This window comes from Bison bison, unplaced genomic scaffold (assembly GCF_000754665.1).
Source record: "Bison bison bison isolate TAMUID 2011002044 unplaced genomic scaffold, Bison_UMD1.0 scf7180017864385, whole genome shotgun sequence".
Lineage (NCBI taxonomy): Eukaryota > Metazoa > Chordata > Mammalia > Artiodactyla > Bovidae > Bison > Bison bison.
The window spans coordinates 2,404,305-2,416,011 of NW_011494957.1; positions in this window are offsets into that span (position 1 = coordinate 2,404,305).

The following is an 11,707-nucleotide window of genomic DNA, read 5'->3' on the forward strand; positions in this document are numbered from 1 at the left end:
GCTAAGAGCCCTTTCACTTTTCACTGTCATGCGTTGGAGGAGGAAATGGCAATCCATTCCAGTGTTCTTGCGTCTAGAATCCCAGGGGCGGGGGAGCTTGGTGGGCTTCCGTCTATGGGATCTCACAGAGTCGGACACGATGGAAGTGACTTAGTAGCAGCAGCAGCAATACTGTATTGGTGTTTTTCTTTCTGGCTTATTTCACTCTGTATAATAGGCTGTTACTGTTTTAAACTATCTTTCTTTCCATATTACTGCATGAGCATGTAAATTCAAATAAGCACACTTAGAATCAGTGTAGATATTTGCCTGCTGCCCTTGGCTTAACTCTGGAGCTCGGGTCAGAGCCACAAGCTCCACTAACTGAGCACTGGTTCCCTGGGGGAGAACCTGTTCAGCAGTCACCACAGCATAACCTGCTTTATGTTTCCCACCCCGAAAAAAAGAACTTCCATCTGTAAATATTTCCATGTCAGGATGTCTAATGGGGTATCCATTAGATTTTCCCAAGCTGCATAGTTTAAAGTTAGGAATTGGGAACAAACATGACCAGGTGTTTCATTTTCCTTCTCAGGAAGGAAAGTGGAAGGATTTAAATTTCCACAAACTTTAAGCTTAGTTACTGGTCCTTCTAACAACGACTGTTATTTAAGAAGCCTACTGTCTGTGATCCAAATATCAACCTTAGAATTTAAGATTCCATTCACGTCATGAGAAGTCAGTGCAGTAATGTTTTATCCATTAATTATTTTTAAAGCTTCAGGTGCTAATAAAGCCAGTGCCTCAATTACTCTTAGGCAGTGGTGCCACCCACGTGAAATTACATCTGATTCTCTGCTTAGATAAGCAATAGGTTGCTGGTGGAGCCCTCGGGGTTGTGTCAAAACTCCCAAAGCCACACCTTTTCTTTCAGTGACAAACAAATTAAATTCTGACCCTGTGGGCAAGCTCAGAGAAGGAGTTTGCAGGAGAGCAGTCTGAAGAACCTTTAAAGACTTTTGAGTATCTGGAGACCAAACCAGTTTGTCGGTTTGGGCCTGCTGAGTTTCAGCTATAAGTTTATATAAAGACCAGGCAAGTTCCCCATAACCCAGAATCTAAATGCGACAGTAGCCTGTGATTCCCCAAAATCTTCTCAGTTGCCTTAGAGCCATAGGTAGCGGATGATTTAGTATAGGTTTAATTCTCTAGGGGCCTATGGCCCGAGTCCCTTCTGATATGATTAGGCCCAGATATCTAGAAGATTGTTGACAAAGCTGAACCTTTTCTCTTGATGCCTTGTAACCTCAGCCTGCCAGAAAGTTTCAGAAGTCTTCTGAGGCTCGTGAACAAGCTTCCTCTGTCTCAACACAGAGCAAAATATCATCTACGTATTGTAACACCTCTGCTTCGAAGCTATTAAAGTTTTGTAGATCCCGTGACAAACTTTGTCCAAATAAGTAAGGACTGTCACGAAATCCCTGGGGCAAAACTGTCTAGGTTAACTGAGAAGTTGGCTGCGCAGAGTCCTCAAAGGCAAATAGAAATTGACTTTCTTCCGCCAAAGGCACTGAATAGAAGGCATATTTCGAATCAATTACTGAGAAATATTTGGCTCATTCAGGAATTTCAGACAACAGAGTATAAGGCTTAGGCACTGCGGGGTGTAAAGGAACTACAGCCTCATTTATTATTTGTAAATCTTGAACTACTCTCTATTCACCATTTGATTTCTTTATACCCAAAATAGGAGTGTTGCATGGACTGTTACAGGGAATTAATAGTCCCTGTTCCTTTAAATTTTCGATGATGGGTTTTATCCCTTTCTTTACCTCAGGTTTCAGTGGATACTGCTTCTTATATGGAAATAAGTGTGAGTCTTTGAGTTTGACAACTACAGGAATAGCATTTTGTGCTTGGCCCACAGATTTTCCATCAGCCCATACTCCAGGATTTACCTTTTGTTCATTAAAGGGAGAGAAAGGGAAGGCTCCATATTCATGAAAACAAAGGCATGGACCTTGCTCAGTATATCCCTCCCCAAAAGGGGTGATGGAGACTCTGGCACGATCGGAAACTTGTGTGAAAATAGCACCGGATTCCAGTCACAACTGACAGAAACAATGAAGTAATACCTTTTGGCTCGTCTAGATAGTCCCATTATGGAAGCGGATTGGGAACAAAGTGGGCCAGGGGCTTCAGTAAGCATGGAGTACGTTGCCCCAGTGTCTAAAAGGAAACTGACGGATTGGTCCCCCACAGTTATTAATACCCGGGGTTCCTCGGGTGTAATTAGGACGGGAGCTAGTGTGGGGACCCCTGGGCACCTTCAGTCCTGATTGTCTTGAGTCTGACTCCTGAGACCTACGGCTCTGGGGGCAGTATCTCTTCCAGTGTGGTCTTTGCAGACCGGACATGGAGCCGGGGGCAGCTTAGATGCCTGAGGGCAATTCCGCTTGAGGTGCTCCTCCTTTCCACAGTAATAGCAAGTCCACCCCTTTTCACCTGGGCCCCTCTGGGCATTTTTCTCAGGCTGTTTAAGAACGGTTCTGATAGCCATTGCGAGGGCTTCCACTTGTTCCTTTGTCCTTTTCTGACTTTCTTTCTTTTCCTCATATTCCCTTCCATAATAGACTGTCTGAGCCAGTTGTAACAGAGTATTTAAAGACTGATTTGGTCCATATGCCCATTTTAATACCTTATGGCAGATATCTGGAGCCAACTGAGTGAGAAATCTATCCTTGAAGATCACTCTCCCCTCTTCACTTTTGGGATCAATCTCAGTGAATCTGCAAAGGGCTTCTCTCAGTCTATCTAGGAATTTACCAGGAGCTTCCTTCTCCTGTTCTATGTCTGCCAATTTGCCATAGTTTAAAGGACTGAGTGACTTCACTTTCACTTTTCAGTTTCATACATTGGAGAAGGAAATGGCAACCCACTCCAGTGTTCTTGCCTGGAGAATCCCAGGGACAGAGGAGCCTGGTGGGCTTCCGTCTATGGGGTCGCACAGAGTCAGACACAATTGACGCGACTTAGCAGTAGCAGCAGCAAAGGCTTAGCATGCACCTGCCTGAGTCCTTCAAGAATACATCTGACAAAATGACTCTGATCCCATCTTCCTTTAGCTGTGCTGTAGTCCCAGTCTAGTTCTATAGTTGGGATTGCCTGCTTTCCAGTGGGGAGCGCGGCTATCTCGCCCTCCCTCTTCCCTACTGATTCATTACCAAGCCATTCATCTCCATAAGCAACCACTTTCCCCAAAACTCGACTCTTTGAGTTGGGAGTCAGCGTTTGTCCCAAGATATACATCACATCCTTCCAAGTAACGTCATAAAGCAGAGTAACACCTTTAAAAGCTCTAATATATTTTTCTGGGTCCTCTAAATAGTCTCCAAGATCCTCCTTGATTTTTTGTATTTCTTGGTAAGAAAAAGGCTTATTAACTCTCATAGACTATTTCTCCTAGTGGGTTCTTCATGAAGAGGCAACAGTTTGTGTGGCTGTTCTTCAGTCTCTCTGGCTGCTCTGCGCATATGATCCCAGGGATAGATTGGAGAAACCTGCTTTTCTTTATCTCTTTGTCTCCTGTCCTCCATCTCATCTAGCAAAGTAGGAGGACAGGAGGGAGCTGAAGGTGTCACACCCAAATCTATACCCTTAGGACATAAGTCTGGCATATTTCACAAAGAGAAAAAGGGCAACGCATATGCTACTTCTACCCATTTTCCTTGTTTTCTACAGAACCAGTCTAGAGACCCTCCAACTGGCCACAATTTGCCATCCTTCAATGGATACCGTGGCCATGAAGTATCCCATAGGAAGACCAGGTTTGTTTTCTTTAAGCCTGGGGATCAAATCTATCCCAGTTTTTCAGGATACAGTTCAAAGAAGTGAGGCTGGAATTGCTAGCTCCCATCTGTAAGAGAGAGAGAGAGAGAGAGAAAAGAAACCAGCGCCCTCTTTCTACAGGAGGCATCCCTCCTTGCTCTAGACGGGGGTGTAGACAGACTTTACACCAAAGCTTTTCTTTCCTGGGCGGACTTAGTCTGTCCCTTACTGATGCAGGCGACATACTCGTCCCTCCTGGTTCTACCCCCGAGATGGGATGGAGACGCACCAGGGGTAGACCTGATGGCATCCCTGACTGACGTCCAGCTCCTCACCATTGAAACCTTGCTTGCCTCTGATGCCACCCAGGGTGCAATCAGAGTAACCTTCTGGAATGCCTCCCAGGCTAAACCACTGGGGAAAACATTTCTCACCTGAGTGCCAGTGCATGACTGTATATTCTTGACCACAATAAGACTGATATGAACATAAAACTGAGATATTCCTTTCAAGCGTCACCACACCAGTATAAGAGCCTCCTAAGCATCACCACACCAGTATAAGAGTCTCCTCTGTTCCACTAAGAGCCAGCATTACCAATGGGGAAAAAAAAATCCACTGTAGTTCCAATCTGAGTAACCTTTAACCTCAGAGATGCTCTTGGAGCTAGAGCTCTATCTAGCTTCCAAACTTTCCATGCCTAGCGAGGCTAGGCGCTTCCTGACTACCAATCCAAGTTTGGGACCTAACTCATAGTACATAGTAACAGCGTAGATCACAAATCCCTTAAAAGTCTATAATCCAACAGATTAGGTTAGTACTTCTAATTTCCAAGGAGTTACGAAATGGTCAAAGAGACTGAAAAGTTTGACCAAGAAAGGAGAGTTTGGTCCACACGCTTTGCCCATTTCTGGTCAGTCCCCCAAAGGAGACATGGGGTGCCTCTTGGCATTGGCAAGTTGGTACAAACCCCCGACAGGTTTCTGCCATAAGCCGTATGAGGTCACCATGGAACCACAGAGCAGGGCTCCTCATTTGCTTCGCTCAGGGCATTTCATTCATCCACGCAAGCATACCGTAGAGTTAGTAAAGTACAGCAGAAAACGTGTTCGCTAGGAGAACAAAGAACTAGAGCTCCAAGCATCCTTACCTTGTCCTGAAGAATCCTGGATGAGACCCCAAGATGAAAGCTTGTTGCTGACACATGAAAAGACACAGGGATTCTTGGCCTCTGGAGGAGAAGAATTCAATCTGGGGCCAGAGACGAGGCTTGGTCACTCACAGCTTTTGTGTAATAAAGTTTTATTAAAGTATAAATGAGATAGAGAAAGCTTCTGACATAGGCATCAGAAGGGGGAAGAAAGAGTACCCCCTTGCTAGTGTTAGCCATGAAGTTATGTACTCTCTAATTAGTTATTACGGTGAATCAAAAGAATGTCTGGAGGTTGTAAAGACCTCACTAGACCTACTCCCATAATTTACACCTTAAGATAACAGGATTAGCCAGAAGGTTTTTTCCAGAGACTGTCCTCAAACAGGATACATTATTGTTATATAATCCTAAGGAATGTAGAGGGACAAAAAAGTTTGTCCTTTCTTCCTCCTTGAGAATTCCAGACCCCTCTCTCCTTGGGGACCCCTGGACTTCTTATCAATCTGCCTAGGAAATGACTCTCTCATTCATATATATATATATATACACTTGTATATGTGTATATATAATATGTATATATGTATATTATATATTATATATATATACATTCTTTTTGCAATCTTTTATTGTTTATCACATGAGATTGGTTATAGTTTCCTATATTATACAGTAGGACCTTGTTGTTCATCCATTCTATATATAATAGTTCATCTGCTAACCCCGACCTCCCACTGTATCTTTCTCATAACCCTCTCCCCCGTCTCACAATTCTGATCTCTATCTCTGTGATTTAGATTTATATGGAATATAAAAATATGGATATATTTTATCATATGATATTTGTCTTTCACTTTTTGACTTAACTTCACTTAGTATGACAATCTCTAGTTGTATCTATGTTATAATAGTAACTGAAAATGGCATTATTTCATTCTTTTTCATGGGTGAGTAGTATTTCATTGCATATATGTATCACAACTTCTTTATTAATTCATTTGTCAATGGACATTTAGCCTGTTTCTATGTTCTGTCTATTGTTAGTAGAGTTTCTATGAACATAGCATGCATATGTATTTTTGAATTATAGTTTTGTTTAGATATATGCCTATGAGTGATATTGTTGGATCATAAAGTAATTCAGTTTTAGTTTTCTGAGGACCTGCTATATTGTCTTCCACAGTGTTTGCACCAACTTGCAATCCCATCAGTTGTGTAGAAGTTTTCCTCTTTCTACACACCCTCTGCAGCATTTGTTATTTGTAGGCTTTTAAATGATATGGAATGGAGTTTTCAAGTCAAGAATGCTGAAGTGGATTGCCATTCTCATCTCCAGCTAATTGCCAACATCCATTGGTTAAAATAAAATGCAAGAGAATTCCAGAAATGCATCTACTTCTGTATCATTGGCTATGCTAAAGCCTTTGACTGTGTGAATCACAACAAACTGTGGAAAATTCTTAAAGAGATGACCTGTCTCCTGAGGAACTTGTATGGACATTGAACAATGGACTGATTTAAAATTGGGGAATCAGTATATTGTCACCTATTTATTTAACTGCTGTGCATAGTACATCATGTGAAACGCTGGGCTGGATGAATCACAAGCTGTAATCTAGTTGCCAGTAGAAATATCAATAACTTCAGATATGCAAATGACACTATCCTAATGGCAGAAAGTGAAGAGAAACAAAAAAGCCTCTTGATGAAGGTGAAATAGGAGAGTGAAAAAACTGGCTTAATACTCAACATTAAAAAAACTAAGATTATAGCATTCAGTCCCATTACTTCATGACAAATAGATGGGGAGAAAATGGCAAAAGTGACAGATTTTATTTTCTTGGGCTTCAAAATCACTTTGGACAATGATTGCAGCCATGATATTGAAAAATGTTTGCTCCTTGGAAGAAAAGCTATGACAATCCTAGACAGCATTTAGGTTGATTCTATTCCTTGGCTATTGAAATTATTGCTGCAATAAAAATTGGGTTGTGTATATCTGTTCTCTGGATACATGCCCAAGAGTGGGATTGCAGTATCATATGGTAACTTTATTTTTAATTTTTAAAGGAACTTTCATACTGTTCTCCATAGTGACTGCACCAGTTTATATTCTGATCAGCAGTATAGTGGGGTTCCTTTTTTTCTACACGCTCTCCAGGATTCATTGTTTGTAGATTTCTTGATGATGGCCATTCTGACTGAAGTGAGGTGATATCTTATTGCAGTTTTGATTTGCATTTCTCTAATAATTGTCTATATTGAGCATCTTTCCATATGTCTTTTTGCATTTTCTATGTTTTCTTTGGAGAAATGTCTATATAGTGTATCTGCCCATTTTTGATTGGGTTGTTTTTTGCTTGTTTTTGCTTTTACAATAAGTTGTATGAGCTGTTTGTGTATTTTGAAAATTAATCTGTTGTTGGTTGCATCTTTAACAAATATTTTTTTTTCCCATTCCATTGGTTGGATTTTCTGTTTATGGCTTCCTTTACTGTGCAGAAGCTTTTAAGTTGATTAGGTCCAATTTGCTTATTTTATTATTATTGCCATTACTCTAGGAGATGGATCCAAAAAAATGTTGCTACAATTTATCTCAAACTAGTGTTCTGCCTATGTTTTCCTCTAGGAGTTTTAGAGTATCTGGTTTTAACATTTAGGTATAGTCCATTTTGAGTTTATTTTTATATATAATATTTTAAAAAATGTTCTGATTTCAGTTTTTTACATGTGGCTGTCCAGCTTTTCCAGAATCAGTTACTGAAGAGACAGTGTCTTTCCTCCACTGTATATTTTTTAAATTAATTTTTATTTTAGCATACAGTTGCTTTACGATGTTATGTTAGTTTCTACTGTTCAGCAAAATGAGTCACAATAAATGTACATATATCTTCTCTTTTTTGGATTTCCTTCTCATTTAGGTCACCAGAGAGAACTGAGTAGGGTTCCCAGGGCTATACTGTGGGTTCTCATTAGTTATCTATTTTATACATAGTATCAATAGTGTGCCTGCATGCTAAGTTGCTTCAGTCGTGTCCAACTCTTTGTGACCCTATGGACTGTAGCCTACCAGGCTCTTCAGTCCATGGGATTCTCTCAGCAAGAATACTGGAGTGGGTTGCCATGCCCTCCTTCAGGGGATTTTCCCAATAGAAGGATCGAACCCTCATCTCCTATGTCTCCTGTGTTGGCAAGCTGGTTCTTCACCACTAGCACCTTTATGTAGACCATAAATGCCTGGATGTATTTCTGGACTTTCTGTCCTATTCCATGGATCAATGTGTCTATTTTTGTGCCAGTACCATACTGTTTTGATTACTGTAGCTATGTAGTACAGTCTGAAGCCAGGGAGCCTGATTCATTCAGCTTCATTCTTCCCTCTCAAGATTATTTTGACTTTTTGATGTCTTTTGTGTTTTCATATAAATTGAAGGACTTTTTGCTCTAGTTCTGTGAAAAAATGGCATTGATAATTTGATAGGATTGCATTGAATCTGTAGCTTGCCTTGTGTCATTTTAACAATAATAATTCTTCCAATCTAAGAACATGGGTATATCTTTCTATCCATTTGTGTGTTCTTCAGTTTCTTTCATCAGCATGTTATAGTTTTTGGAGTACAGATTTTTGCCTTCTTAAGTAGGTTTATCCTTGAGTATTTTTTTTTTTTTGATACCATTGTAAATGTAATCACTTTCTTAATTTATCTTTCTGGTATTTTGTTGTTAGTAAAATCAATTTTAAAAAATATTTTTATATTACCTTCTGCACACTCTAGCACTGAAATTAGCAGTTCCTTTAGGTTTATTCCCCTCCCTCACTCAAGCCTTACAAATCTTTCTTTATACTAAATTACTTATGTGAATCTAGGTTAAATTTTGTCATTTGATAATCAGTTTATTTTTTCTGTTATCTCTATAGATGGTATCATTTTATACAAGCAAACATATGTTTTCTTATCTATGTCTCATATTGTCCCCATCTAGTTTTCTTATTCCAATCATGAACCTGTCTTTTGCCAGTTTAATATTACCTGTCTCATCCCATTACTCACTCCCTCATCTGTTTTCTTTAATCCTCTCTCCCCACTATGCAACAAAATTTTCCTAAAACCATTCCAAAAGGTAGAACAGAATGGTCTGGGACTTGAGACTTTATCTAGTTATAAAGTTAAATAATTAAAATATTCAAATGTAAGATATCATTTCATAATCATTTAAGAAGAAAGAACAGAGACATAGGTGGCTAAATGGCTAATGATTGGGTATAATTTTGAGTAATAAAGACTATTTAAAATCTTTTCCCTCTTTAATTTAAATAAGATGCTATAAACCCTTGCTCTGGTTTCTGATAAATACTACTATCACAAATACTACTGCTATTACAACCTTTTTAATGAAGACATAAAATCTAGTGATACTTCTCTGCCAGAAATTTGAGATAAAATTTTTAGAAATAAAGAAGTCTAAGTAATTCTACAAAATGATATTACAGTCGATATTGCTAAATATTAACTAAGGTTTTAGGAGTATGTGTGGAAAAAAAGATTCATTTATATCTGAGTGCTTTAGAGGAAATGGGAAAAAAAATCTTCAACTTAAAGAGAATGAATAGCATTCATGGTTTGGAAAAGGAAGAGGTAGGAAAGGAATAAGGAGGGGAAGTGGAAGGGGGTAGGAAGGGAATGATGCACAGAGAAATTTTGAGAGTAGAAACCTGCCAAAGAAACCAAACTCTTCCCTGTGATTTGATGACTCATTTTTTCATAGCAAAAATTATAATTCTGTTCTAATTTTTTGTGTTGAATTCATGAAGCATTAACACTAACTGGGAAAAATTTAAGTGATAAAAACAATAGTATTCACAAAGCATTCTACAACAGTGCACGGAGATATGGGCAATGGGTCTGGACATCAGATCCTGGACATGGAACCTTTGGCTATTGGGCTTTGAAAGAGCATACACAAGGAAACACTAGCTCTTTCCCTGGTGAGACTGAGTACAGGGCACAAGCAATATGATATGGAGGGGAAAAAAAGTATGATTTAGCCCATCATCCCATCTCAGGCTTTATGTTTGGTGGGAAAGTGGCCTCCCCCTAGACCTATAACACTCCAATGTCTGAGGCTCACAGCTGCAGCTCAGTGGCCTGGTAGACCTATGTTTGGAGGATGCATCAGGCACCATCCAGGTGGGATGGAGCTTGGACTCAAACATTGCTGTTGACTGAGACTGAAATCCTGAAGCACAGGGCTCTGGTTAGTGTCTGTGGAGTTTTTCAGAAAGTCAGTTCTCTTATGGGAGGCCAGCCAGAAGGCAATCTTACATAATTTTCCTTCCCCCACTTTGTTAGTTTTAGAGGAAGCAGCTGCTGTTGCATGCTTCCCAGACACTTCCAGACTGGCAAACACATGGTCGTCTTTAAATCATTAACATACTTTAATGTCCTGATGTTTATAAAATTGTTCATCCCCATACTTTTCAAGATCAATGGAAACTTAAAAAAAATTTGAGTAAGAACGTATGCCTCTGGCATTCTGTTTTCTCCCTCAAATAGAGACACTGAGGTTGACATTATAAATTCTTTTCAAATAATCAGATCTTAAATTTAAAGAATCAAGTTTTCTGGTATATGTTTTAGAAATCATTTTATATTTATTGCTTTTTCTAGTTTACCTTAATAACATTTTTTTTCAAATTTTTAATCTTACACATTAATTTACATTCTGACAAATATGTTCTATCTTCTAAAATGGTACCTAGTTAAACTTAGGCACTTTTGCAAAACAAACCGTAAACACAATGAAAAGACCACACTTTAAATGGGAGAAAATATTTACAAATTAAGCAAGCAATATGGATTAATCTCCAAAATACACAAATAGCTCCTGCAGCTCAATATCAAAAGACAAATATTCCAAACAAAAAATGGGTGGAAGATCTAAATAAATATTTCCCCCCAAAAAATATATGGATGGCTAAAAACCACATAAAAATACAATATTATCTCTAACCATTAGAAAAATGTAACTCAAAACTACTGTGATATATCCTTTTACACTGGTAAGAACAGCCATCATTAAAACCCCCATTTTATTAGGGAGCCGTGGGGCCATGAAATGTACTTATTAAGGGAGTTTTAACTGGTAGGATATTAACAAACCATAGGCAAGAAGATATGACATTGAAAGATGAATTTCCCAGGTCGGTAAGTATCCAATATGCTACCGGAGAAGAGTGGAGAAAGAGCTATAAAAATAATAAAGAGGGTGACCCAAAGAAAAAACAACACCCAGTTGTGGATGTGACAGGTGATGGAAGTAAAGTCCATTGCTGTAAAGAACAATATTGCACAGAAATCTGGAATGTTAGGTCCATGAATCAAGGTAAATTGAAAGTAGTCAAACAGGAGATGGCAAGAGTCAACATTGACATTTTACAAATCAGTGAACTAAAATGGACTGGAATTGGTGGATTTAATTCAAATGACTATTGTATCTATTACTGTGGGAAAGAATCCCTTAGAAAGAATGGAGTAGCTGTCATAGTCAACAAAAGACTCAAAAATGCAGTACTTGGGTGCAATCTCAAAAGCGACAAAATGATCTCTGTTAGTTTCCAAGGCAAACCATTCAACATGACAAAAATCCAAGTCTATGCCCTAACTGAAGAACGCTGAAGAAGCTCAACGGTTCTGTGAAGACCTACAAGACATTCTACAACTAACACCAAAAAAAAAAAAAAAAAAAAAA